This window comes from Gekko japonicus, unplaced genomic scaffold, assembly GCF_001447785.1.
Source record: "Gekko japonicus isolate JY-2015 unplaced genomic scaffold, Gekko_japonicus_V1.1 scaffold778, whole genome shotgun sequence".
NCBI classification, from domain to species: domain Eukaryota; kingdom Metazoa; phylum Chordata; class Lepidosauria; order Squamata; family Gekkonidae; genus Gekko; species Gekko japonicus.
This window is the reverse complement of record NW_015162501.1, coordinates 82,153-109,264: the sequence shown is the minus strand read 5'-3', so window position 1 is coordinate 109,264 and position 27,112 is coordinate 82,153. Positions and strand designations below refer to the sequence as shown.

The following is a 27,112-nucleotide window of genomic DNA, read 5'->3' as shown; positions in this document are numbered from 1 at the left end:
TCTCTCTCTCTCTCTCTCTTCTTTTTTTGGGGGGGCAAAGGGCTGATGCCAGATATTGGACAGCTGCCAATTCTTTCATGAGGCAAATATTGAAATACATAAATGGCACAGCTGTGGTGTCCACACAGTAGGAGGAGGACACATGAACATCACCACCTTGTCCTTAGGTGCAATCATTCTGTGTATGCAGTTGATAAAGGTAGCCTTTCCTAGAATCATATTAGCCAAGTCTTCATAATTAGACAGAATATGTCTTCAAAATATAAAAATATTTCAGAATATAAAGATAGCAGCTAGACAAAAACACTGTGTCGTAATAGGTGATTTTAACTACAAGCATGGATGGCTTCAAAAGGGAATTAGATAAGCATATGGAGCAGAGGTCCATCAGTGGCTATTAGCCACAAGGTATAGCTAGGGGCTCTGGGGCAAGTGATGCTCTGTCTTCTTGGTGCTTGGGGGGGGTCAACAGTGGGAGGGCTTCTAATGTCCTGGCCCCACTGCTGGACCTCCTGATGGCACTGGTATTTCTGGCCACTGTGTGACACAGAGTGTTGGACTGGATGGGCCTTTGGCCTGATCCAACATTGGCGTCTCTTATGTTCTTATGTTCTTAATATCATATTAGTTATTCTGTGGAATTCTGAAGTGTTCATTATTATAACAGCTATTAAGTGACCGCCTTGTATGTATAATTGTTTGCTAGGTAAAGATTACCCTTGTTTGAAAGCCAGTTGAATCCAACTTTAGGCTTGCAGTGCTAATCTCCATTTCCAAGCCGAAGAGCCAGCGCTGTCTGAAGACGTTTCCGTGGTCATGTGGCCGGCATGACTAAACGCCAAGGCACACGGAACGCTGTTACCTTCCCACCGAAGAGGTACCTATTTATCTACTTGCAATTTCTTGCTTTCTAACTGCTAGGTTGGCAGGAGCTGGAACCAGAGACGGGAGCTCACTCTGTCATGCAGCACTCAGGTCTCGAACTGCTGAACTACTGACCTTCCAGCCTGCAGTTCAGTATCTTAACCACTTGAGCCACTGCAACAAAATTGTTTGCTAATGGCCAGTGAATAATTTGATGTTTCCTCAATGGGCTGGAAGTTTGTTTGTGTTGTTGTTGTTTTTAAGATGGGCTTTTATGACTGGGGGCTGCTACAAGCCAAGATGCAATTATCCCCTGAGACTGAACCCGGTGCTCTGTACTTTCAAAGAGACAGAATAACTATCAAGACCCACAGAGGTCTTAATTTTGCAACTGTCTGCAAGAAGAAGCCTTTGGGCCTTTTGGGTTCTGCTGGCTTTGGTGTGAACTGATGCTGATTTACAAACCAACTTCTGATTGTTGTTGTCTGTTCCATATTCAACAAGGATGTTTTGAAAATCAGGGAATATCACAAGCCAAGGCATTATCCTTTTTACATGAGAGGAAATTTAAAAAACCAACAACCATTGTTGTGCTGGGTAACAGAGGGAGAAGCAATCAATCCTGAACACTACAGGGATGTGTAATGTCTTTAGTACCATGTTCATAGCAAGTTTAAAATGTGAAATATCTTTTGATTGCCATGAAAATTGCTGTAGTTGTTTCCACACTTTTTCTTTGAATAATAGAATGATGCAAAATGAAAAACTCTATGTGAATAAGTATCCGAAATCACTCAAATTCTTGCTTTGCAGTGGATGATGTATCTAAGGAAACAGAGCTGCATGTATACGTTCAAGACATGTGCACAGTTACACAATGCAAAAACAGAACAACCCCCCCCACACACACAAGACATTCAATTCAAATTAGATTTTGTTTGGAGTGACTGGTTTGCTTTGCCTTTGAAAAAGGCTACAGTTCCTCAGCAGTAGTTAAAATTCCAGGTTGTGAAACTATTCTCCTTGTGCTTCAATGAGGTAGGCGCCCCGAAAGAGGAGGAAAAAGAAAAGGTTGTAACAAAAGTCTTAATGTCTTCTTCCATTTTTGAACAGAGGGCCCTTTTCAGTTCTTTAGGCAATGCAGATAACTTACATAAGAACATAAGAAGAGCCCTGCCAGCTCAGATCAATGGTCCATCTAGTCCAGCATCCTGTCTCATACTGTGGCCAAACAATTCTTCTAGAAGGCCAACAACAGGGCATAGAGGCTGAGACCTTCCCCTAACGTTGCCTCCTGACTCTGTGCTTCAGAGTCTTAGTGCCTCTGAATCATAGAATCATGGAGTTGGAAGGGACCTCCAGGGTCATCTAGTCCAACCCCCTGCACAAGGCAGGAAATTCACAAATACCCCCCCTCCACACCCACAGTGACCACTGTTCCATGCCCAGAAGATGACAAAAAAAACCTCCAGGATCCCTGGCCAAACTGGAGAAAAATTGCTTCCTGACCCCAAAGTGGCAATCAGCATTTCCCTGGGCCACAAGAACTAAACACTGAGGCAACCCCTTCCTGTCCTCCCTCTCATGATCTGCCTAAGTTCACAGAATCCGCATTGCTGTCAGATGGCCATCTAGCCTCTGTTTGAAAACCTCCAAAGAAATCCCACCACCTCCTGAGGAAGCCTGTTCCACTGAGGAACCGCCCTAACTGTCAGGAAGTTCCTCCTAATGTTAAGCCGAAAACTCTTCTGATTTAATTTCAACTCATTGGTTCTGGTCTGAACTTCTAGGGCAACAGAAAACAACTCCACACCATCCTCTAGATGACAGCCCTTCAAGTACTTGAAGATGGTTATCATATCACCTCTCAGTCATCTCTTCTCCAGGCTAAACATACCCAGCTCCTTCAACCTTTCCTCACAGGACTTGGTCTCCAGACCCCTCACCATCTTGTTGTTCTCCTCTGGACATGTTCCAGCTTGTCTATATCCTTCTTCTTCTAACCAGAGCAGAGTAAAGTGGTATGATCACTTCGTGTGATCTGGACACTATACTTCTGTTGATACAGCCCAAAATTGCATTTGCCTTTTAAACAACTGCATCACACTGCTGACTCATATTCAGTATATGGTCTACTAAGACCCATAGATCCTTTTTGCACATACTACTGCCAAGACAAGTCTCCCCCAACCTATAATTATGCATTTGATTTTTCCGGCCTAAATGCAGAACTTTACATTTATCCCCATTGAAATTCATTGTGTTTGTTTTAGCTCAGTTTTCCAGCCTGTCAAGATCATCCCATATCCTGACTCTGTCTTCTACCGTATTTGCTACTCCACCCAATTTAGTGTCACCTGCAAATCATTTATAAAGATGTTGAACAAAACAGGTCCCAGGACAGATCCTTGAAGCACTCCACTTGTCACTCCTCTCCAAGATGAGGAACCATTCACAAGCACTCTTTGGGTGCAATCTGTCAACCAGTTACAGATCCACCTAACAGTCATAGGATCCAAACCACATGTGGAGGTTCCCCTCAGTCACCATGGCTAGTAGCCACTGATAGACCTATCCTCCATGAATCTTTCTAATCCCCTTTTAAAGCTGTTTATTCCTGTGGCGATCACTACATTATCTTGCAGCAAATTCCACATTTTAACCACTCTCTGTGTAAAGAAGTATCTCCTTTTGTTTGTCCTGAATCTACTGCCCATCAGCTTCATTGGATGCCCTCAAATTCTAGTATTTTGGGAGATGGAGAAAAAGTTATCTTTATCAACTCTCTACCCCATGCATAACTTTATAAATCTCTATCATTTCCCCCCCTTACTCGTCTCTTTTCTAAACTGAAAAGTCCCAGAACCTTCAGCTTTTCATCATAGGGAAGGTGCCCTTAATCACTTTGAGTGCCCTCTTCTGTACTTTTTCCAGCTCTGCAATGCCCTTTTTGAGATACAATGACCAAAACTTTACACAGTATTCCAAATGAGGCCACACCATAGATCTATACAGCGGTATTACAATATTGGCTGTTTTAAGTTCAATCCCTTTCCTAATAACCCCTAACACAGAGTTTGCCTTTTTCACTGCTGGAGCACATTGGGTTGACACTTTCATGGAACTATCCACTATGACCCCAAGATCTTTTTCCCTCTCAATCTCAGCAGGTTCAGACCCCATTAGCCTATACTTGAAGTTGGGATTTTTTTTGTCCCAATATGCATCACCTTACACTTACCAACACAGAACTTCATTTGACACATTATCTCCCACTCACCCAGTTTCTGGAGATCCTCTTCGAGCTCTTCACAGTCAGTGTTGGTTTTCACCATCCTGAACAATTTGGTGTCATCTGCAAACTTGGCCACTGCACTATTCTCCCCTAGTTCCAGATCACTGATGAATAAATTAAATAGTACCGACCCCAACATTAATCCTTGCGGGATCCCACTGCTTCCTTCCCTCCATTGTGAGAACTGTCCATTGATTCCTACTCTTTGCTTCATGTCATTTAACCAATTTTTCACCCATAAGAGAACCCATCCTCTTATCCTATGACTGCGAAGATTACTCAGGAGTCTTTGGCGAGGTGCCTTGTCAAAAGCCTTTTGAAAGTCCAGGTATATAATTTCTACCAGGTCACTGTTGTCTACATGCTTGTTCAACTTTCTCAAAGAACTCCAAAAGGTTGGTGAGGCAGGAGTCAGATTTGCCTTTGCAGAAGCCATGCTGATTTTTCCCTCAGCAGACTCTGTTTTTCTATATGCCTAATAATTCTATCATTGATTACAGTTTCTATCATTGATTACAGTTTCTACTAATTTGCCTGGGACAGACATTAGGCTGACTGGCCTGTAGTTTCCTGGTTCCTGTCTGGATTCCTTTTCAAAAATTGGTGTCACATTTGCTACTCTCTGGTCTTCTGGTACAGCAGCTGAATTTAGTGATAGGTTACATATACAGTTAGTAGATCAAGTATCTCAAATTTGAGTTCCCTAAGAACTCTTGGGTATATGCCATCAGGACCCGGAGACTTATCGGTTTTTAATTTCCCTAGTAGGTCTAGAACATCATCTCTCATCACCTCAATTTGGCTCAGATCTTCAGACTCCCTGAAAATAGTGACTTTGGCTTGGGTACATGCCCCATACTTTCCACAGTGGATACAGCAGCAAAAAATTCATTGAGCTTCTCTGCCATCTCCCCATCTTTTGTCAGCCAATTTTTTCCAACTTTTATTTGGGTGTGTTCAGCTGTACCGAGAGCCAGCCCCCAGCCTTGGTGGAGTGGAACTCTCAGCTCCAAGACGCCCCAGCTGATCTGCAGCTTGGCATGCAACTGATTGTCCAATTCACACATTATATGTGTTCATACAAGTGCTCATTCAGGGAAAGCAGGGGTCACTCTTATGAACAAGAAACACAGGGCGGGGCTCAAAGAGCTGTAACTGGGATTCCATAAGTGAGCAAAACTTTACTGACTCAATAGTTTGCACAGAGTTCACACCCAACCCATCACTCCTGAGGATCTGGGAACTCCTTGAACGGCATGGCATGAGGTCCAAGGGCTGCAGTGGGAACAGGAATCAGCAGAGATCACAAGAAAACTTAATATACCTTAACACAAAAAATACCAGGTGGGGGGGGGGTTGTACACCCCTAGTTTTTACGCCATCATCCCTTTGGACTGAGTTGTCCTGAACCGGAGGCTCCCCAACTCTTGGCGGCTTTCCTCCAGGATTAGTTGAAAAGCTGCTCTGTCATCTTTTTTATATTAATCCCCAGCAGCCTGGTTCTGTTTTGGGTTCAAGTGAAGCCCATCTCTTTCGTACAAATTAGACTCATCCCAGAAAGTTCCCCAGTGCCTAACAAATCTAAGCCTTTCCTCCCAGCATGACTTTCCCATCCATACATCGAGACCTCTGATCTGTGTCTGACTAGCTGGCTCTGCACGTGGAACCAGTAGCAATTCTGAGCATACTACCTGTGAGGTCCTGGCCTTTAACTTTCTGCCAAGTAACCTAAATTTTTCCTACAGGAACACATGATGAACATTTCCCAATGTCACTGTTGCCAGTGTGCACCCTGACTGTTGACTCCTTCCCACCACTCTTTCATCCTATCTAGACAGCACATGATGTCTGCAACCTTCAAATCAAGCAAGCGAGTCACCTTGCCGTCAAAATACCTGTCCCAGATCCCACGCTCTATATTCCTAATGACCAAATCACCCACTAACAAAAGCCCACCTCCCCCCAACCCCCGATGGGTATCCTTCATACAAGAGGTTATCGGTCTATTGCCAAAGGGAGGGGTCCCTTCTAAGGGATCACATCCCTGCTCTCAGTCTGCTGCCCTCTGACCTAGAGGCTCTCACTATCCACAACAGCAGAAGAGCTGTAAGCACAGGAATAGGACTGTTCTGGTAAGTCCCTAAGGGTCTCTTCCCCAAACCTCTCTTTCTGCCTCATCTTCTCCAGGTTGGCAACCCTAGCCTCAAGGGAACAAATCTGCTCTCTGAGAGCCAAGAGCTCCAAGTAGCAAGCACACACCCATGATTTCCACCCAGGGGGTACATAATCATACATGTGGCACCCTATGCAAAATAATGGATAGATACTGGAAGCAGCTTCTTGTGGTGACTTGCCTGAACCTTCTAAGATGTCTGTCCTTCTCTCATAAGGATATCATAAAGATATATATCCATGAGCCCCTGCTCCTTCTCTCTGAAACATTGACATAGAAGGCTGGGGTTCTGCTTCGTGCTGCTGTGGAACAGTTTTGTGCGGACAGTTCTCCACCATGTGTGCGGTACTATGACAGTAATGGCACTTCTTTGGATGTGGAGGTAGAGTACATTCCTCAGCATGATGATCAAGGCCACCACAATTGTAGTCTCTAGCTACCTTTGGCTTTATTTTCTGTACTGTCTTTCCTTTGGTTTGTCTCTCACTTCCTAAACAGGGAATCCCACCTGGACCTGTTATCTATATTGATACAAGGCCTTTGGAAGACTTCTTAAAATAAATTTCACTGCTTCTCCTTCTTTTAGGCCTTGGTGTGCAAACACATCGACTGGTGCTTCCAAGGGACATTTGATCATGGAAATAAATCAAAATCTCACTCACACATTAAACTATTTACAAAGGCCAGTTCAGTGCACGATCTGGGATTCCTCCTCCTCTTCCTCTTATTTTGGCAATTTCTCAGGCTCCTATCCACCTCCCCCCCCCATTTTGAGTAAACCTGCTCTATAACCTTCGCTGTTAGAGTACATGGAGGTGGGTGAGTGTATGAGAATAGAGGCAGCTTCAGTTTAGGTTTTCCTGGAAGATCTCAGATACCACAAAAATGCCATACATTTCCGGAGATCTCTACAGGGACATTAAACCCTGTAATATCCTTCCTGGAACTTCACTGCTTGGGGGAGGGAGCACATACAGTAACACTTCCATTTTTCAAAGAACGGAAACTTGTAACAATCAGGGTCTTCCATTAACATAACGCATCTCCTGCTGATCCTTTAGAGATATTTCCCTTAAAACAAGACACAAAACAGAAATCTTCTTGGAATTATTACAACCTACTTAAGGAAATCGGACCAAATGGATTGCTCACAGCTCCATTATAGCACTTCCTGGCAAAGTCATAGTCCACTTCCAAAGAAAACAGTGAACAACAAGGAGAGCCAACACTGATAACAATCTTTGCTTCCTTAAATACCACTAGGTCACATGACATTTATGTAGCATCGGCCTTTCTCAGCAGATTGCATCTCTTTAACACTTCAGGTTGGTTCAGACATAACATGAAACCATGAATTAATTAAACTAACCCTAGTTTAACTGATCATTCAAAGCCATGGCTACACAATAACTATGGTTAGTTCAGATACCTGAAACCAAGATCTGAGGCCAGGATACGTGGGTGGTTTATTACCCACTGTTAGTCTTAACAATGGTTTTGAATTATAATACCAATGCAGTAGCATGGTTTAAACTGGATGTTTTCTTGTTGATGCTCCCCACACACCCCATCTAGAGAGCTGCCTAGGAAGAGCAGCTCAAAAATAAAATCAGTTCTCACTAGTGCCAAACTTTTCTCTGCTCCCACCTCCATTTTATTAAAGACACACAAGTGGTCATTGTGACAGGCATAAGTTCAGGAGGTTCAGGAGTGTATAGAACAGATCCTTTGCAAGCGAGAGACACCAAACGTGCAGCTGACCTCCCTCAAATGTTCCTCTACATGCCCTCCAAGTTTGGTCCTTTTCACAGGCACAGTTTCAGGAGTGTATAGAACGAATCCTGTGCTAGCTAGAGATGCGAAACTCACAGGGAATCTCCAGCTGACTCTCCTCTACATGCCTTCAAGTGTGGTGAGGATTGGATTAATGGGGTCCAAGTTACAAGCACCCAAAGAAAGTGCGCCCAGAAAGCACTTTCCTGGGGGCATTTATTTATTTATTTATTTTCAAATTTATACCCCGCCCTCCCCACAAAGCAGGCTCATCTTCTTAGGGGGGGGATCATAACCCAGACCCCATAAATCCAATCCTCACTAAACTTGGAGGTCAGGTAGAGGAGAGACAGCCAGAGGTCCCCTATGAGTTTGGTGTCTCTGGCATGATGGGGCGGGGCATTCTAGCAAACCATAAACCTCATAAACTGAACTGGTTCATCTGGCCCTTAAAAGTTCATGACGATTCACGGTTCTTGAACCGGGCATGCCATGTTCCATGAACCAAACCACATTTTCCTGGTCCGTGCCCATCCCTACTCGAATACATAGTGAAATCATGGTTTAGCTTGCCACATCAAGCCCTGCCCCCATAAGGTATGTGCAGGAAGACAGTGCAAGACCTCCTTGTCCCTTTGCAAGGAGAGAGCCAGGAGGGATAAGAAACAGCCTCTTTTAACCATGGTTTGTTTGGTGCAGGTGGCTTCAGGTCCTGGTTTAAAGCCAACCCTACAGGTGTTCAGCTATGTCTTATGCCATGTTTAAAAGTCACAGCAGATGTTACAATAAACTACAATATGCATAACAAGTATAGTCTGCCTGCGTACTGTGGACCCCTGTTCTCCCCCTGCTGCCCTTTCCTGCTGTCAGAGCATAGAGAATACACAATGTGCCTCCTCCTGGATCACTCAGCAGATGCTGTACATCTCATTATTCCTGCACAAAGGCAGACAAAGTTTTCTGCTAATAAGCCAACAAAATGGATCCTGTTACATCTACACAAATCAATGTATCTAATGGCCATTATGCTGTTTTCTAAACATTAGAAAATCTTTAATATTTCTATCAAATAGAAGATGACCATTTTTATTCACTTTTTTAAGCACCCAGGGGGGGACCCAAAGGCTTTCAGGGATGAAATGTTTTGAGTCATGGCTTACTGTTCAAGGCCATTTCTTACCATTAGAATTTTGAAAGCATTCAGCAGTCAAAATGGAAAGGCTTTTTGAAAAGTTGTTTTCCCCAGTGATTCCTCAGTAAAGGTTTTTAAATTATGTGTAGAGAAAATAAGCACCCATTTGAATCTATGACAAGCATAAGATTATTTTTCTCCAGTTCTGGATGTATTAGGAACTCCCTGTTGCTGTTGTTTTCATTGTTCCAGAAGAGCCTCATCTTATAGCTTTTAAAATGTGCATGTCATCTTCCCCATCAATTGCACAATTGTATACGCGGTGCAATCTTTGGCATCAAATGGTCATATCAAGAGAGGATTTTTTTAAAAAAAAAAGACTATAAATGTTTCCAGACTTGATTACAAGAAAGATTCATTCTGGGGTCTTTGAAATGATCCTCTATCTATGTGATGGCTACTTTTCTGTGAACAGCTCCTGTACGACTGGCGAAATAATTAAAGAAATCCCAAGAAATCAGCACCGAATGGGGGGTTGGACCTATGATGCAATTCCACTATTGAAACCAACTCCAGAGTGGCTGAACAATGCAAGTAAATTGATAACTGACCTGTTACTAATATAGTGCAATCCTAAACAGAGTTATAGTCTTCTTAAACCCAGTAACTTCAGAAGATTAGAAGAGTATAACTCTACTTAACATTGCACTCTGAATTGTTTAAATTAGATTCAGGTGACTTCTAACTATGTGGTGACCACATATAAACTTACTCCTTGGCAGTTCTAATTACTTGCAAAGATAGTCCTTTGTAGCTAAGGAGCTAAGGAGCACCCATCTTTAGCTCAGTCTGGCAAATACTTGGATAAAAATGCAAAGGAACTATTGACAAATGTGATGAAGATTATTATTAATGTTCACTTATCCTTTCCTTATTCAAAACTGAGCTTTAGCCCACTTAGTTCAATCAAAAAGATGTTATTTCTTCCAAGCATGCATCCCAAAGAAAATCAAAATATTCACATGCAGCTTTTAGCATATACTTTGCTTTCCTCTTATGTGAGGTGAGCACATTACATTTGGTGTGAAATTACATTTGGTCATAGTTCAGTGGTAGAGCACATGCCTGGTATGCAGAAGGTCACTTCCTCACATCTGTAATTAAAATGATCTCCATCTGCAGAGCTGGGTAAAATATTGGTGTTTGACCTTGTAAAGCCATTGCCAATCAAAGTAGTACTGAACTCAGTGGACTTCAGTATATGGCAGATTAAAATTTTAAAAGGGGATTAGACACATTCGTGAAGAATACTTTATGATGTCTAAATGGAGTCTCCAAATTCAGAAGCAACATGTCTCTATGGGGATGGCTATTCCCTCCATACCCTCCTGGTGTGCTCCAGAAAACATCTGACAGCCTACTGTGGAAAACAGAATTAGATGGATCTTTCATCTGATACAGCAAGATATCTTCCTTCTGAAATACCTATTTTAGAACCATATCCAGCATCTATTAATGATGGATGAAATTCAGGTGACTGTGCTGTCCTTAGGGATCCAGAGGGTGGGATCTATCCAATATTTACACTGCCACAAAAATGAGGGGGGTCCTCTTTGATCACCAAAAGGGCTATGCTAAGGCTCACAGGACCTGCATGAACATAAGTTACATGATACAGGTGATGTATTAAGTAGGGATTAGTTGAGGTTGAGTGAAAAATTTGGTTGGATCAAAAATATAGTTTTATTTCCTGTTTCTTTTGTAGGATTTTTAAAATTTTCACTTCTGTCTTGTTTGGTCCCCCACCCACCCACAAAAATCTTGTATAGGAACTGTAATATTTGTTCCTGTAGAATTATGGAGTGAGGACCAATAAAGGAAGAGGCACAGAATATCAAGATGAGGTGGAAATAACAGTGATAGTTTGTTTATCATATGGCAGAGTTACACAAGGAAGCATATAATATAAAATATGTAACGAAGTTGATACAACAGGTATGCAGACCGATTGGGCAATTCCCCTAAATAATAATATCTAAAATTTTAACCCACTCAATTGCAGCTGGGGAGAGTTCAAAGAGTTCTGTCACATCACCCTGGAAAGCACAACACACATTCCTGTGAAGAAACAGATGGAAAATAGTTTGGTGGGCTGCGGTGGCTCAAGTGGTTAAGATGCTGAACTGCAGGTTGTGGAAGGTTGGTAGTTCAGCAGTTCGAGACCTGGGTGCCGCATGATGGAGTGAGCTCCTGTCTCTAGTTCCAGCTCCTGCCAACCTAGCCGTTCGAAAGCAAGAAATTTCAATTAGATAAATAGGTACCACTTCGGTGGGAAGGGAACAGCGTTCCGTGCGCCTTGGTGTTTAGTCATGCCAGCCACATGACCATGGAAACGTCTTTGGACAGCGCTGGCTCTTCGGCTTTGAAATGGAGATGAGCACCGCAACCCTGGAGTTGGATTCAACTGGCTTTCGAGCAAGGGAACCTTTACCTTTACCACAACTACAACAGGGTCTAAATCCTGTTTGCTCTATAGGGACATGTTTGTTAATTCTGTCACTGATTCTGTTCAGGAGTTTATAGCAGGAGCTCAGAAGGGAAATAGGTCTGTAACTTTCTGCCAGATGCTTTGGTTTTTCAGGTTTCAGAATAGCAACTATCTTTGTTTTCTTGAATTCCGCTGAGAGTCTTCCTGTTCTCATGATGTCAGTGAGAAACTTTGCGAGCCACTTCGTAGTGAACATACCACTGTTGATCAGGAATTCATTATGGATGAAGTCAAAGCCTGGTGCTTTTTCACTGCTGATGTCCTTCAGTGCTTTGGAAGTCTCATCAGAACTGAAATCCCCTGACAGCTTGTAGTCTTCAAGGCAGGTGCATTTCAAAATCGGAACTTCTTTTTTTATCCAGATTGTAAAATCTCAATCCTTCAGAGCTCTGCATAGGGATATGAGTCAAGCAGCTACCTAGTTTGATGTTATCTCAAGATTTCCTTGGAGCACAGGTGGGCTTGCACCGCATTTCTTCAAAAGGCTCCAGGCTTTCCTACTGGAATGCCTGAAATCCAAATTTGTAGTTGCTCCTTTCCATTTTTGACTATGTGCAGCATCAGTTTCATGGAGTAGTTCATCTTCTGCTTCTTTGTCTTCGCTGTTGATGAAATTTTGATATAGTCTCTTGCTGTGACTGCTACAGCCTGGAATATATTCTTTTTAATATTTTCGAGAAATGTACTTCTTGGGTGCAGATATAACAGCTCCAATGACTCAGCAGTAGTTATTATGTGTTGGAGGGACCCCATACAAGACACCCATCCAGGTCTTCACTGAAACCTTCCCAATTCGCCCTCTTAAAGTTCCATCATGAAAAAGACCTGATAATTGGTATTTGGATTCCTAGCTCAAGGATTACAGGATGATGCTGATTGTATGGGAAAGCCTCGAGAACACATCTGGATATAGGCAAGGGCTGACTTCTCCAGTCAGGTGAAACAAATGTTAAATCAGGGTTTGACTCTCTGTTCCATGCTGGTGAACTGAAGTTGCCTCTGTCTTTAGCATCGAAAATGAGACGCAAGCCATGTTCTTCAGACCAGTCAACAAGTGCCTAACCATTCTTATAATTAACCATGTATCTCCAATGAAATGGTGGCTGTTGAAGTCACTGGTGTATACAGAAGGATGAGGGTATGTTGATATGACATGTGCTGGCCATGAAACTGCAGGAGGTTTGTAAATATTGAAAACATGTACTTCCCCAACTTTTACTATGATTGTGTGGATGTCATTGTGGACATTGATCAATACCAGTTTCGCAGTTTCGCTTTGTGCATAAGTAACTATGCTGTAGCTATGATGGTATATGATGCCAATAACATCATATCCCACAATTTTCACTGTGTGGTGGGCTTCATTTTTTTTATCAAGATGAGCTTCTTGAACAAGACCTAAATCTATTTTATTGGCCAGTAAGATTTTCGACAAGTATTGGCATTTAGATTTGCTTATACCCTCAATGTTCATTTGACAGATTCAGTTGCAGTCTCCTGTTTGTTGTTGTTCAGTCGCACAGTCGAGTCCGACTCTTTGCGACCCCATGGACCAGCTCCCTCCAGGCCCTCCGGTCTTCCGCCATCCTCTGAAGTACCCCTTGTCAATTAGTCCTGAGACTAATTGAGTATTTCCATGTATGTAGTGTAGCCAGGAAATCCTATCATTGTCTGGCAGCCAAAAGTTCTAGCTCTTTAGCATTATCCAGGGTGCACCAGAAGGAGGTATGCTAGAAAGGCACCCCAACAGTGACAGTGGTGGAGTAACAAGCAGAAGAACCAAAGAGAGACTAGAACAGGGAAAAATAGATATAAGACTCTTGCATAGACTGCTTGCTACCAAACTAGTGGTGGATAACTGACTCCATTGTCAAATAATCTAATTTTATTTGCCAGTTATGTCACTTGTATTTTAGGTTCCTTTTGGTTTATAGTTGTTAATTATGTATTTATTTACTTATTTAGTATATTTTTATCCCACGTTTCTCCCCAGTGGGGGCCCAAAGTGGCATGGCTTAAACAAATGTATGAATACATTATAAAGCCCAAGTAAAAATAGAAAAGTATACAAGACATCCTGGGCTGCTGTCTACCAGGTCAATCCAACCAGCAAAGGCCATGGGCTCCAGTCCATAAACACCTGCAGCAAGAGAGAGAACATAAACACTCAGCCTAGTTGTTTCCAGCTGGCAGCCATTTCCCTTCAATTCCCCCAACGTTTGTGCTGCCTTAATTCACGTTATTAAAGAAATAAGTGGGAAACTTGTAATGACTCCCGGGGGAGAGTCTCATTCTCCCTACAGGTCCTTCTCTCCATGCTGTCTTGGCTTTGCTTCCTTTCCTCCCTCATCAGCCCCTCAGATGGTCCCCTTAACCTGCTTGCTTTCTTCCCTCCTATCTACCTTTCTCAGCTCCCCCTCATCCATTTGCTTTTCTTCATGTCCTTCCTTCCCCCTCTACTGGAGAATTTCTTTGCTTCCCTCCCTTACTCCATCTCCATCTCCCCCTTTTGTTTCTTTCCTCACTCCCTTAACTCCAGTTTCAGATTTCTCCATCATCCTTTTTCTACTTTGTTCTTGCCCACTTGTTCTTTCCCTGCAATTTACCTCAAATTTCAAAAAGACGCAGTAGCCACGTTGGATTGGCCATGTTGCCTTTGGCTGCCTAGATGAAAGAAGGCAAAGACAAATGTTGATAGTACAGTGGGAAAGTTAAAAACTATTGATAGAATACTAAGACTCCCCTATGCATTTTGCCATAGCTTTGTCACAGGAGCTCTAAATATGTTTATGCACTGTAGATAAATACATTTAGAGATCCCTGATGAAGCTACAGTGAAATGCCTAGGGGCTTTTCATCAACAAGTTTTTGTTTTTTCTCTTCACTATCAGCATTTGTTGGCCTTCTTTCACCTTGGAGATGGGTGCAGCCTCTTGTTTTGTTTTGTTTTTGCTCCCTAATCAATTCAAAATGGTTGCTAAGATCTCATTAACTTTAACATTGTGTAGCATCTTGTGCTTTTGGTGCATGTTGCTGTTTTTTGACATCTTTTAACATGCAGTGGCTTGGAATCAGTGGAACATTTCCATGGGCAGAAGGTTTTCCAACTATGGATCATCCATTTTTTTCTGTCTACCCCATCCACTTTAGCCCGAATGGTGCTTCTCGGGAAGAGGGGCTTTTAATCAACAATCGTTCCAAAATGGTCGAGCAGCAAAATCATGTGGTAAAATTCAGCTGCTAAAAATAAGGGGGTGGTCTAGCCATGAACAGTGGCTTGTTAGCCGAACTGCTTTATCTGCAACAGCTGGCAGACTAAATTTATATCTGGATTCTTGCCTGTGTATACTAAGGTCCAACCCACCCCAAGGGTTCGTCAGTGAAAGAGTCGAGACTGGTGTGTTCCAAAACAATCTGTCTTTTACTTAAGAGAATATAAATCACATACACACAAATCAGATTCACACATACAATCAATCAAGTTCCTCAGAAATACAGAATTAACAATAGCACCTTCAGAAACCACAGGTAGGGTGATTGAGAGCAATACTTATCTGTCCTGAAGCTTGTCCGTCTCAATGAAGAATAGAGGGGTCAGAAAAATATACTAGGAATTTTAACACACAGCTAGAAACCAGCCAGCATGTGTGGACCTCGTGGCTGCAGACCACGAGATCAAGTAAGGACAAAGGATTTTTGTATAGGAAGCTGGGCATGAGAGGGGTTTAAAGAAGACAGGGGGTGTTGGGGGGAAGGCGGCTAGCAAAAGCTAGGCAGCTGGACTTCACCTTTTATAGGTGGGTTTCTTGGTGGGTGGCAACTATGCCAGTCTTTGAACCCACCTACCTGCTAGTCCGTCCCAAAACTAACCTCATTGGTGTGTGCAGTAAGGGGTTGCCACCTAAAGGGTTGGGCCAATATTTGTAACACTAGATCTAACTCAAGGGATGGCATCTGGTGAGGTGTGAAAGTTTGGTGTCAAGGAACATCCTTGATGTGCAGATGAGGCTTGGCCTTTCCCAGGTAATCAGAGATGCATCTGGCAGGAAACTGTCAATTCAGATGTAGAACAGAGCTGTGTATTACGTGTCTTTCAGCAGTTCATCAGTGGGGGATTCTCTCCTTGAGTTTTTGTTTGCTGACCATAATGGCTATGTGTGCATTCTTCCCTCAGGCAAGTAGCTGTGTATTTGAAACCTCATTAACATGTAAGGCCTAAAGCAAGTCACTATCTATATGTATCTCACAACAAGTGACTTGTACAGCGTTCTTGAGCCTATGGGTGTGTTTGTGTGCACAGTCCATGTAGTATCTGGCAGCAAATATGAATCCATAAAGCAAATATCAGTCTCATTCCTCAACAGACTGGACAGAAGAAAGCCTGGACGAAGAAAGCCTCCACTCTTTGGAGAAGGATTAAAGTCAGGGGTCATTTTGTAGAAAAAGAGGTGCAGGAGCTCATTAGCATAACTTATTAGCATAACTTATTTGCATATGCCACACCCCCTGATATCACCAGAAGTGTGTCAGAAGGCAACACCCACCGCTCAGGCTTTACTGGACTGTTTTGGATTGCTATCTATTGGGTGGGGGGAACGTGCAGATCTGTCCTCACAGAGGAGGGAGACCTTGTACCTGAATAAAACTTGGTCTTAAAGGTGCCACTGGATTGTTTTGGATTGCTAGCTATGGGGGGGGGGACACACATTTGCCCTCACAGAGGAGGAAGAGCTTGTACCTGAAGGTGGTCCGGGGGGAGGCTCTGCAGCTTACCTGGCTGCTTCTTGCTCCTCGTAGCCCGACTGAGGGCTTCTGAGAGCAGGGGTGGGGCTTGTTGCATGTGCCCACCCCCTGGGCTCCTTACTGCTGAAGCTCCGCTCCTGTGCACTCCCTGCAGGAAATGACCCCTGGTTAAAGTGTTTTTTATTTAAAACTTAATCTTCTTTCAAATAAATAAGGAATGTAAATCAAATTAATAAGGACTCAGAAATGTAGCAAGAGTTTGGACCTGGTAATATCATTCTTTACATGGAGCACACAAAATAAAAATACTCCTGACTAGAAGTAGTTAAATAGATTAGCTTGTCCCAGGAACAAAAAAAATGTAGCGGAAAAGGGTAAGTTGCCCTTTGCTTTTATCCGTGCTCGGCTGACAAGAGCTTCCATTACTTTTTTGCGTGTTGTGTCATTTACTCTTGTTGATTGCAAAGCTCTACTGGCTTCATTGGAAGTACCTTCCACTTGTTCTATGCACTTCCTGCTTTCTTGTAGTGTTCGTTGTCCATCACTTTGACACTCAATCACACAGATGTCCCCCAGTGAGATGAGAGCTCTGAGACTGTTCAGAGACACTTTGCAGTGAAACCAACAGCTGAGCTTAGCAAGATAGAACAACAAATCCAATTGCGGGGGGGGGGGAATCACCTGTTACATTCCTAATAGTTTAGAAGAATGATTCATAAGGGGCATATTAAGTGGAGGGGAAGCTCTTATGCACTTACAAAATAAGTGTGAAGATGTTTATTACTCTTGCTTTGGAAGAACAAGTGTAATCATTGCCTCATCCTAATGCTTTTTTTCCCTGCCCAGGCTTTACATATCACTTGGAAAATTGATGTGTACATGTATTATTATTAATGAAAGACAACTGGCCTGCACATTGTTTCCTCTTTAGCTTTGCCATTTCCATCCATTCTTCTTTTCAGACCTTCCTCCCAAAAGCTAACTGAGAAAAGGAGAGCCTAGAATGCAATCTGGTAGACTGATAATTAGGAATGGCCTCAAGCATTAAGTGAACAGATGGGCTTGGCAGAGAAAGGAGTGTCAGCCAAGAAATAGCTCTGAGAAACATAGAACATTTCAAGCAAGTTTGTTTTGACATGCAGAGATGTGGAGTGGACAATTCTATATTTTAGGCATTGTTGAGGTAATATATGCAAAGTGGTTTAAACATCTGACATTTGCTATATGCATGCCATTATTATTACCCTTTTGTTTAAGTTTAAAGGCAAAGGTAAAGGTTCCCTCGCTCGAAAGCCAGTTGAGTCCGACTCTAGGGTTGCGGTGCTCATCTCCGTTTCAAAGCCGAAGAGCCAGCGCGTTTAGAGGACTATTAATTGATAAACATATACTACTTATCAAAAGTAACCAGATCTTCTTCCTCCATAGATCCTGACTAAATAAGTCAATGCAATCGATATTGATGTTCTTTTCATACCAGTTCAACTAACTGTAGGAGAATCACAGTACAATTTTAAGCAGAGTTATAACCGTCTAATTCTTTTAAAATCAATGGACTGAGGAGGCGGTATTTCTTCTTAGGATTGTGCTGTCAGTTCCTTTCACATTGATGCAGTCCCAATTCTAGACTTAGGTATTTTTTTTCATTTATAATACCTTTTTACATATTCCCCCAAAACAGCCACCAAGGTTCAGCTGAAAGTGAATACAATCTTTAAAATATCTTCCATACTTAAACAAAGATACAGGAAGTCCAGGAGTATGAACATCCAGAAACATGTCAGTAAAAGTTAGTATAACACAAGTAGAGACCTGCAAGAAACTTGTGGGATGGTTATCCTATTCCTCACGCCTTTGCTTCCTCCTGCCTCCCCCTACCTCTCTCACACTCTTACCCCCTTCTGCCCCGCCTTTCTTTCTTTCTCTCTCTCTCCTCCATGTATGGTTTGGAGGGTGGAGTCTATGGCATTATACTGGTCTGTAGTTTCTCCCCTCCTCAAATCCCACCCTCCCCAGGCTCCACCCCTCAAATGTCCAGGAATTTGCCAACCTGGAATTGGCAACACAATTTCCTTCCCACCCAACAGCCAACCTACCTTTATCTGCCTCTCTGTCCTCAACTTTCCGTCTCCACATCCCTCCCCCACAGCCTCTACCTAGGAAAGTTACAGTATTTCTCCACAGTGGGGACCAAAGCAGCTTACATTATTCTCTCCTTCTTTTTATCTGCACAACAACCCTGTGAGGTTGGCTAGGCTGAAAGTATGTGACTGGTCCAAAATCACCCAGTAGGCTTCCACCGCAAGATGGGGATCTGAACCTGGTTCTCGCAGACCCTAATCTGAAGCTCTAACTGATGCACCGCACCGGCTTTCATAGGGTAGCTGCTGATGAACAGTAGCAAGCAGCTGGGCCTACTTGAGTCATGCAAATCAGGTGGTATCAAGTCACCCAGAGGGTGCTGCCTAGGGATGCCAGCCTCCAGGTGGGACCTGGGGATCCCCTGTAATTCCTGCTCATCTCCAGACTACAGAGATAACTTCCCATGGAGAAAATGGATGCTTTGAAGGGTGGACTCTGTGACATTGTACCCCACTGAGGTCCCTGTCCTCCCCAGGCTCCACCCGCAAATCTCCAGGAGTTTCCCAGCCTGGACCTGGCAACCTTATCCAGAATCCCCTGTCAGTGGCCAGGGGGGCGGCTGGTGACCCTAAACTGCTTCCAGTTTAAGTGGGGCCTGAAGGACCCCCCCCCCAGAATTACAACTGAACTCAAGACAGCAGAGATCTGTCTCTCTGGAGAAAATGGCTGCTTTGGAAGGTGGACTCTGTGGCATTATACCCAGCCGAGGCCTCTCCCTTCCCCAAACCTCAAAACCTCTAGGGATTCCCCAGGCTGGCCCTGGCAGCCCTTGTCAGGCCAGGCCCCAAGGCTCCCTTCCTTCCTCCCTCCCTGAAAGGCCAAAAGAGGCTTGGAAAGGGGCCTTCCCCCACCCTTTTACCGACAGAGCCAGTTAGAAGCCTCCTCTGATCTCTCTCTCACCGTTGATGCCTGGAGTTAGATCCCTGCAGAGGCCATTTCAAAAGGTATTGGGGGGAATTCAGCTGTCCCTGGAGGGATTTTTTAACTTTTTGGATTTTTCTGCAGACACAGGTAGTCTACTGACTATGTAGGAAAAGCTGTTGGGGCAGAGTGAGCTTCCTGTTAGTGGAAATAAGTATCCGCACATGGCGCCCTCTGTTGGAAATTAGAATATATGATTCTCTATGAGGGGAGCCATGAAACATAAGGACATTTACTCTATAAAGCCTTCCAGAGCAGTAGCAATGTTACATTCCCCTAAGCCCACTGACTTCAGTGAATTTAGAATGGTATAACTCGGCTTAGAATTTCACTGTTAGTCTGTTACAGGAAAAAACAGAAGTGTAGTTGCACCTTACATCTTCCAGTAAAGTAGACTCCAGCACATGAAAGTTTATGCCATGATAAATGTAGTCCTCTTAAGGGGCCACTGGACTCTTTATCTAGGCCAAACAGAGGGACGGGGTCATTCCACCCAGCCTCAGCACGGCGAAGGATGGACTGGACCACCCCCTCCCAGCCTCACCCTTTCCCAGCAAGGATGAGGAGATGCCACCTGGCTTTGCTGCAGTGAGGGATGGGACAGAGCCACTCAGCCTGGTCTTGCCCAGCAAGAGATGAGACAGGGTTGCTCCACCTCGCCTTTCTGTGGTGAAGGCCAGGATGGGGCTTCACTCTGCCCATCTACCTTGGCCAGGCACTTCTTGTTCCAGGCTGGCCAAGTAGATGCTACCACCCTCTTTTGAAGAGCAGGGGCAGGCTGGCCTTCTTCCAGGACTGTTTCCCCCCCATCTGCCCCGACTACATGGCAAAATCTTTTGTTTTACCCAAGTAAAACCACATCTGGCAAAGGAACCTCTGGCCTCCTCTGCCAGCTATTTGTCCAGCAGAAGGCCTGTGTCCAGCAGCATTCCCAAGCTACAAACCTGCTCTTTTAGAGGGGATACAACTCTATGCAGAAAGGAGTCACATCAATACCCACGTCCATCCTTTATCTACTAGTAGTGCCTCCATCTTGTCAGAATTAAGCTTTAGTTTAACAGCAAAACAGTACCTCCCAGATCCAGCACTGATAGGCAATCTAGAAGGAAAGCACATTGATTGCTGAGGGGGAATTTGAACTCAGATCTCCCCAGGCCTAGTCTGTACCACGTTGGCTCTCTAGCCATCCATTTTCTTCAACCATTCACTTCCTTTTCATACCAGTGAATCTGACCTGTAATTATTTTCAAGTGTTCCATTCTTCCAGAAAGGCACTTTCTCTTTTAACATCATATCAGATCTTCTGGATGGTTGAATTATTTGTCTTGATCATATGCCTGCAAAAGAAAGACACGAAGCAACCCAGAGAATGAGGACATAATAAGTTCAGCAATTACTATTTCCAAATATAGACAGTAGGCTACATAGATCCCCCCCCCTTACAGGCTAGTCCTGAATTGTAAACTAATACATGGTTATCTGAAATGTTCTCCAGTCTGTCACACATAAGTTTATAAATGTTTGGACTGAAGGAAGCTATCAAGTGCAGTTTTTTCTCAGTTCTTGTTTCACACATTCCTTCTTTTCAGAAAGTGATGTTTTTGCTACCAGAGATACTGCCAAACCAATTTCACAACTATAAACTGTTGGGATTATATTTGCATTTATTTTGATTTCTCTCTCGTGTATTCTTCTCATTCACTGGTATCCTCTGTTAACTCATCCAAACCTAACATGGCTCTTCTGTGCCTTTCAAGGAACAATTACTATTTATTTACACCAGCTGTATGTGCATCTATTATATTTCATCCTTCCTTCAATAAACTCTGGTTAGCATAGATGTGTCACCAAAACCATCTGCAGTAGGTTAGTGTAAAATATAAAACACAGGCGTAAACCATAATGGAACTATAATAAACTATAATAGCCCAGTGAACTCAGAACAAAACACAAGGCCTGGAAGAATAGAATGCCGTGTTCCGACATTTTATTTATTTATGCATTAACTTTGTTTGTATGATGACTATCTCATGGAAATGGGTTTTATATATTTTGTATCAGAACTTTGTGGTGGTGCAAAATACAGCTGCTGCACCAATGCAGAAGCAATAACTGAAAAGTCTCTGCTCCTAGTAGATCCCAATGTTTTATCCTCAAAAGATGGTACCCTGGGAAAGTCCCAAGCGAGGGTCTGTAGGCGAGAGGGTATATCCTGAAATATGTTAACGCAGCAAGTTCTTCATACTTACCTACATCCAGGCTAAAGGTTGCAATAATAATGATCCCTTTTACCACTCCCAGTTGTTTACTGCTACATCATAGCAATGACTAGATGAAGAAGGGACTGCTGGGACTGTTTCTCCCACGCCCCAGAATGAAGACACAAGAATGTGAGCCAGTTTGGTGTAGTGGTTAAGAGCGGCAGACTCTAATCTGGAGAACCGGGTTTGATTCTCCACTCCTCCATGTGCAGCCAGCTGGAGTGACCTTGGGTCAGTCACAGTTCTGTCAGAGCTGTTTTCTCAAGAGCAGTTCTCTCAGAGCTCTCTCAGCCCCACCTACCTCACAGGGTGTCTGTTGTGGGGAGGGGAAGGGAAAGTGTTTGTAAGCCACTCTGAGACTCCAAGTGAAGGGCAGGGTATAAGTCCAACTCTTCTTCTTCTTCTTCTCCTTCTTCTCCTTCTTCTCCTTCTTCTCCTTCTTCTCCTTCTTCATTGATCTGAATCATTAATGAAACATCTCCTGAATTTTTGTATCGGCTACTACCACCAGGCATCCTATGCTAGCTGCTAGTGTGAGCAACTCCATTCTGGCTCCATACTTAGCCTGCGCTGCTGCAAGCAACACAGACAGGTATTCAGTTCCAGCATCTCCCCACATGTGCTACTAAAGCCTCTAAGAGGTTGGCTGGTGCTGCTCAGTTCCCTCCCACCCCCTACCCAACTGCACAAGCCCATGAAGGGGGAACGGTCCCTTTCACTGCAAAATGCCTCAAGGTGCTAATGCCCTACAGACAAACTTAGCAACCAACACTATTCCCTAATTCACTAATTAGACTCTAACTAGTCCTTATGGACTAATGATTAAGCCAACCATATCTAGGGTGCTACTAAAGCCTCTAAGAGGTTGGCTGATGTTGCCAACTCTAAGTTAATTCCTGCAGATTTGTGGGTAGAGCCTGGCGGGGGGCTGGGGGGGAGGGACGTCAGTGGGGTACAATGCCATAGAGTCCACCTTCCAAAACAGCCATTTTCTCCAGAGGAACTGATCTCAGTAGCCTGAGATCACCTGCAAGTTGGCAACTGTTACCATACCAACAATGTGGAACAGGAAGGAAACAGCCCCCTTCTAAGCCAACTGGAAGGAAATTCAAAACAATTCCTGCTCAGTCCAGCTAAAATTTAGAACCTTATGTCCCCTTTTCTTTGAGCATATACTTCACTCTCTTCTATTGAGATTAAGGGGATTTAGATCTGCCTAACTTCCACTGTATTCAGCCCATTATATAATACAGCCTTTTCCAAAAGCCACTCATGCAGGATGCATTCATTGTGAATGAGTAATCCAGCCACTGAATAAATGATTTTGATACAATGAGACAGCTGTGGTGAGCTGCGAAATATATACAAGTCAGTTCATGTAAATATTTATTACATAGTTAAATCACTACAAGTTAATTTTCTCAGGGGACACTGGTGTTAGGCAGAAAATTATGGTTGTTCTGAAACACACTGATTCACAGTTTTGTTTCCTTTTCAGATTTTCCTGCAAATCTGGAGGCTTCCCCCAATTGGCAGAGAATTCCCTGCCCTCATCAACACGTCCCATTGTGTACATTTGTGATTCACACTCAGGAGCCATGTTTAGAATTAGATATATAGATGTAAATTAATCCTTAGAACCATAAAGTGGATAGGCAGGGAACAGCTTTTGCTCAAAGAGTTCCAAAAGGATTTTCAAACAGACTTTTAAAATAGGAAGTTTAAGATGGTATGCTGGATCAGTCACATCTCATGCTCTATACTTTTCCGCATCGATATGTGTGTGGGGTGGGAATCACTATGAACCCTGTGAATAGTGTGGTTAGTGTGCAGACCTTGGACAGCAACTATTTGCATCTTCAAGTCTAGATCAACAGGTCACATATATACAATTGGCACGCCAATTGACCATGCCAACAAATGAAAACTAGTAAAGGGAGTACCTGAAAACGAGATAGCTTCTCTTCATCCTTAGCAAAGTGACCTAAGTGATCAAAGCTCAGGTTGGCCCTTAGGGGATAGAATGAACAGTAAAAACAAATTACTGAAGAAAATAGAATAGGCAACCTGCTATGCTTTTATAATATGAGCTTCTGCTTCCTCAAGCTCATTGGAACAGAATGCTATACAACCATACATTTCAATTTTTATCAATAGAGACACATCAAAGCTAAACAGATACTTATGGCTTTTCTCACCAGGATTTTTCTCATGCAGAAAACATAGTCGCCACAAAAATATAACATGGCAGTAGCACATAAAATAAAAGGCAGGTGTCCAACTGGAAGGAGGCTATGTATAGTTCAGAACACGTGCTGAAAATACTAGAGCTTGGTTTCAGTCCCTTGATGTTAAGTTAAGAGCAGGAGCAAAGTGGGAATAACCATCCAGGAAAAACCATCCAGGAGCAGGGGCCCTGCCCCACAGCCTGCCCCCAGTCCAAAGGAGGGAAGGAGGGAGGGAGAACGAGCCTACCTCATCAGCCCTGTGCCATGTGCAGCTTAGTTGAGTGTCTCCTTCACTGCATGGGGCTCAGCTGGGCACTTCCTTACACATCTGGCATGGGGCCTCCTTTCCCACCCTGCACAGGGCTCAGGCAGTCCACTGCCTCACAGTGGCAGCAGCTGCTGCTTGTCCTGCACAGCGTGTGAGCCACTCCTTTCTTGGGGCCGAAGTGTCCCGGTTGCGGGGGGCAGTACCCTAGGCCAATAGTTCACTGGGACTTTTCCTAGTGGCCTGAATGGCCAGTCTGCTCCTGGTTATCTCTAAAAGCAGGGCTACCAAACAGAGTAAACACTTAAGACCTGTATTATACTAGTTCACTATAAGACAAGCCCTGGGATATCTTTAAAGGCTCATTGGAATGCCCTGTTGTTTACCATGGTCCCTTGCTGATTCTAAGCTTAGACCCAATTCTGATTTCTAATAGGCCAGGAAGAGTTTTCACATGGTGGAGGAGAGAACACACTACTGGGATAAACACACAGGAGTGGAGCTCCGGCAGTAAAGAGCCCAGGGGGGTGGGCACATGCAACAAGCCCCACCCCCTGCTCCCAGCAGCCCTCAGTCAGAGCAAGAAGCAGCCAGATAAGTTGCAGAGCCCCCCCCCAGCCCCCCAGTCCAAAACAGTCCAGTGGCACCTTTAAGACCAAGTTTTATTCAGGTACAAGCTCTCCCTCCTCTGCAAGGACAGATCTGCACGTTCCTCCCCACCAATAGCTAGCAATCCAAAATAGTTCAGCTGAGCCTGAGCGGTGGGTGTTGCCTTCTTACACACTTCTGGTGATGTCAGGGGGTGTGGCATATGCAAATAAGTTATGTGAATGAGTTATGCTAATGAGCTCCTGTACCTCTTTTTCTATGAAATGACCCCTGGTTAAACACATAACTAAATCACACACACATGGCTGGGTTGAAAACAGCCTGTTTTACTGATGGCCTACTGCCATCCTAAGAAGACTTTCATGGGAGTAAATCCTATTATAGAGACATTAGTATTCTGAGAAGACCCGCTTCAAATTGCTCATAAACACATTCAGTAAAAACTACTGAATGCAACAGAAGAGCAGATTCAACATAACCAATTACTCAGTGAAACACAAATGGAGATTCATTTAGACATATTGAAATCCATAAGAACATACAAAAAAAGGGACCACATGCAGATGGCCAATTTGTGTTTTCCTCTCCCTGGAAAAAAGAAGATAGATCACATGTGAAGGATGCACCTCACACTGATTGTTACGTGTGTGCTGGAGTAGGAGTATATCTTCTCCACCGTGCAAAGTCTTTCATTGAACTGGACTTTCTGATGTTCTTTATTCCTGTGGGGTCACCATGTTAGCCCGCTGAAGCAAAAACAAAAAGGAATCATGTGGCACTATCCCTGACATCTTTAAGGTGCCACAAGAATCCTTTTATGCTTTGATGTTTTTCATATCGCCAAAGATGGCTCTCTAGGTCTCCCTGTAACTGAGTCATCGAACTGTCATACAAAGCTTCATTTCCTTTATGTGCAAATGACGCACCAAGGTTCGCGCTTGAAATGTAATTTATTGGAGGCAGTACCGTGACTGCAGGCAGACAAGCAGGGAAGATACATCATCCTACTCACAGACAGAGGAAACAATGGAATCAGAGTAAGCCCTCCTGCTGAGACCTCATTTCCTACCGTTAGAGGGCAAAAGGTTAGGAAGCAAAAACACTCTCCCTTGGCAATTTACAAACAAGGGCAAGTAAACAAGCTTGCCTTCTACATCTATATGCAAGGGCGTGGTGTAGTCCTATGGCACAATTCCTTTACCTATGATATCAAAAGCAAAATGCAAGATGCTGAGAAGCAGATGACATATGTTTGAAACCTAAACTCGTAGTACTGAATATATCCCCTTCTTTGCTTGCACCCAGGGTTTGCCTTTTGCATGTTATTTAAACTAGAACTTGAAGCAAGGAGAAGAAAGCAGAACAAGAGACTCACATGTCATCTCACAGGGCACATGAATTTCTTTTCTCTTGACCCATTTCCCATCATTTTACCCCATTTTCTCTCCCTCCTGACTCAGCTTTCCCCACACACTTCTCTCCTTGATCCTCACGCTCAGCCAATCCTACCTTCCCTCCACTGACTTTCCATTTCACAGTGGAATATATGGCTGCCATAATCTCCTGAGCAGTGAACATAAGAACATAAGCCAATGTTGGATCAGGCCAATGGCCCATCCAGTCCAACACTCTGTCACACAGTGGCCAAAAATACCAGGTGATATCACCAGGTCCAGCAGTGGGGCCAGGACACTAGGAGCCCTCACACTATTCACCACCCCAAGCACTAAAATACAGAGCATCACTTGCCCCTGAGTCCCTATCTATACCTTGTGACTAATAGCCACCGATGGACCTCTGCTCCATATGCTTATCTAATTCCCTCTTGAAGCCGTCCATGCTTGTAGCTGCCACCACCTCCTGTGGCAGTGAATTCCATGTGTTAATCACTCTTTGGGTGAAGAAGTACTTCCTTTTATCTGTTCTAACCCAACCGCTCAGCAATTTCATAGAGTGCCCACAAGTTCTTGTATTGTGAGAAAGGGAGAAAAGTACCTCTTTCTCTACCTGCTCTATCCCATGCATAATCTTATAAACCTCAATCATGTCTCCCCTCAGCCATTGTTTCTCCAAGCTAAAGAGACCCAAGCATTTTAACATTTCTTCATAGGGAAAGTGTTCCAAACCTTTTATCATTCTAGTTACCCTTTTTTGCACTCTT

At 43.6% G+C, this 27,112-nt stretch overlaps 1 pseudogene; it reads right to left on the bottom strand.

The window, feature by feature from the left end:
• Nucleotides 1–5,381: 5,381 nt before the first annotated feature.
• Nucleotides 5,382–27,112, bottom strand: part of LOC107106028 — a 36,821-nt pseudogene continuing 15,090 nt past the window's right edge.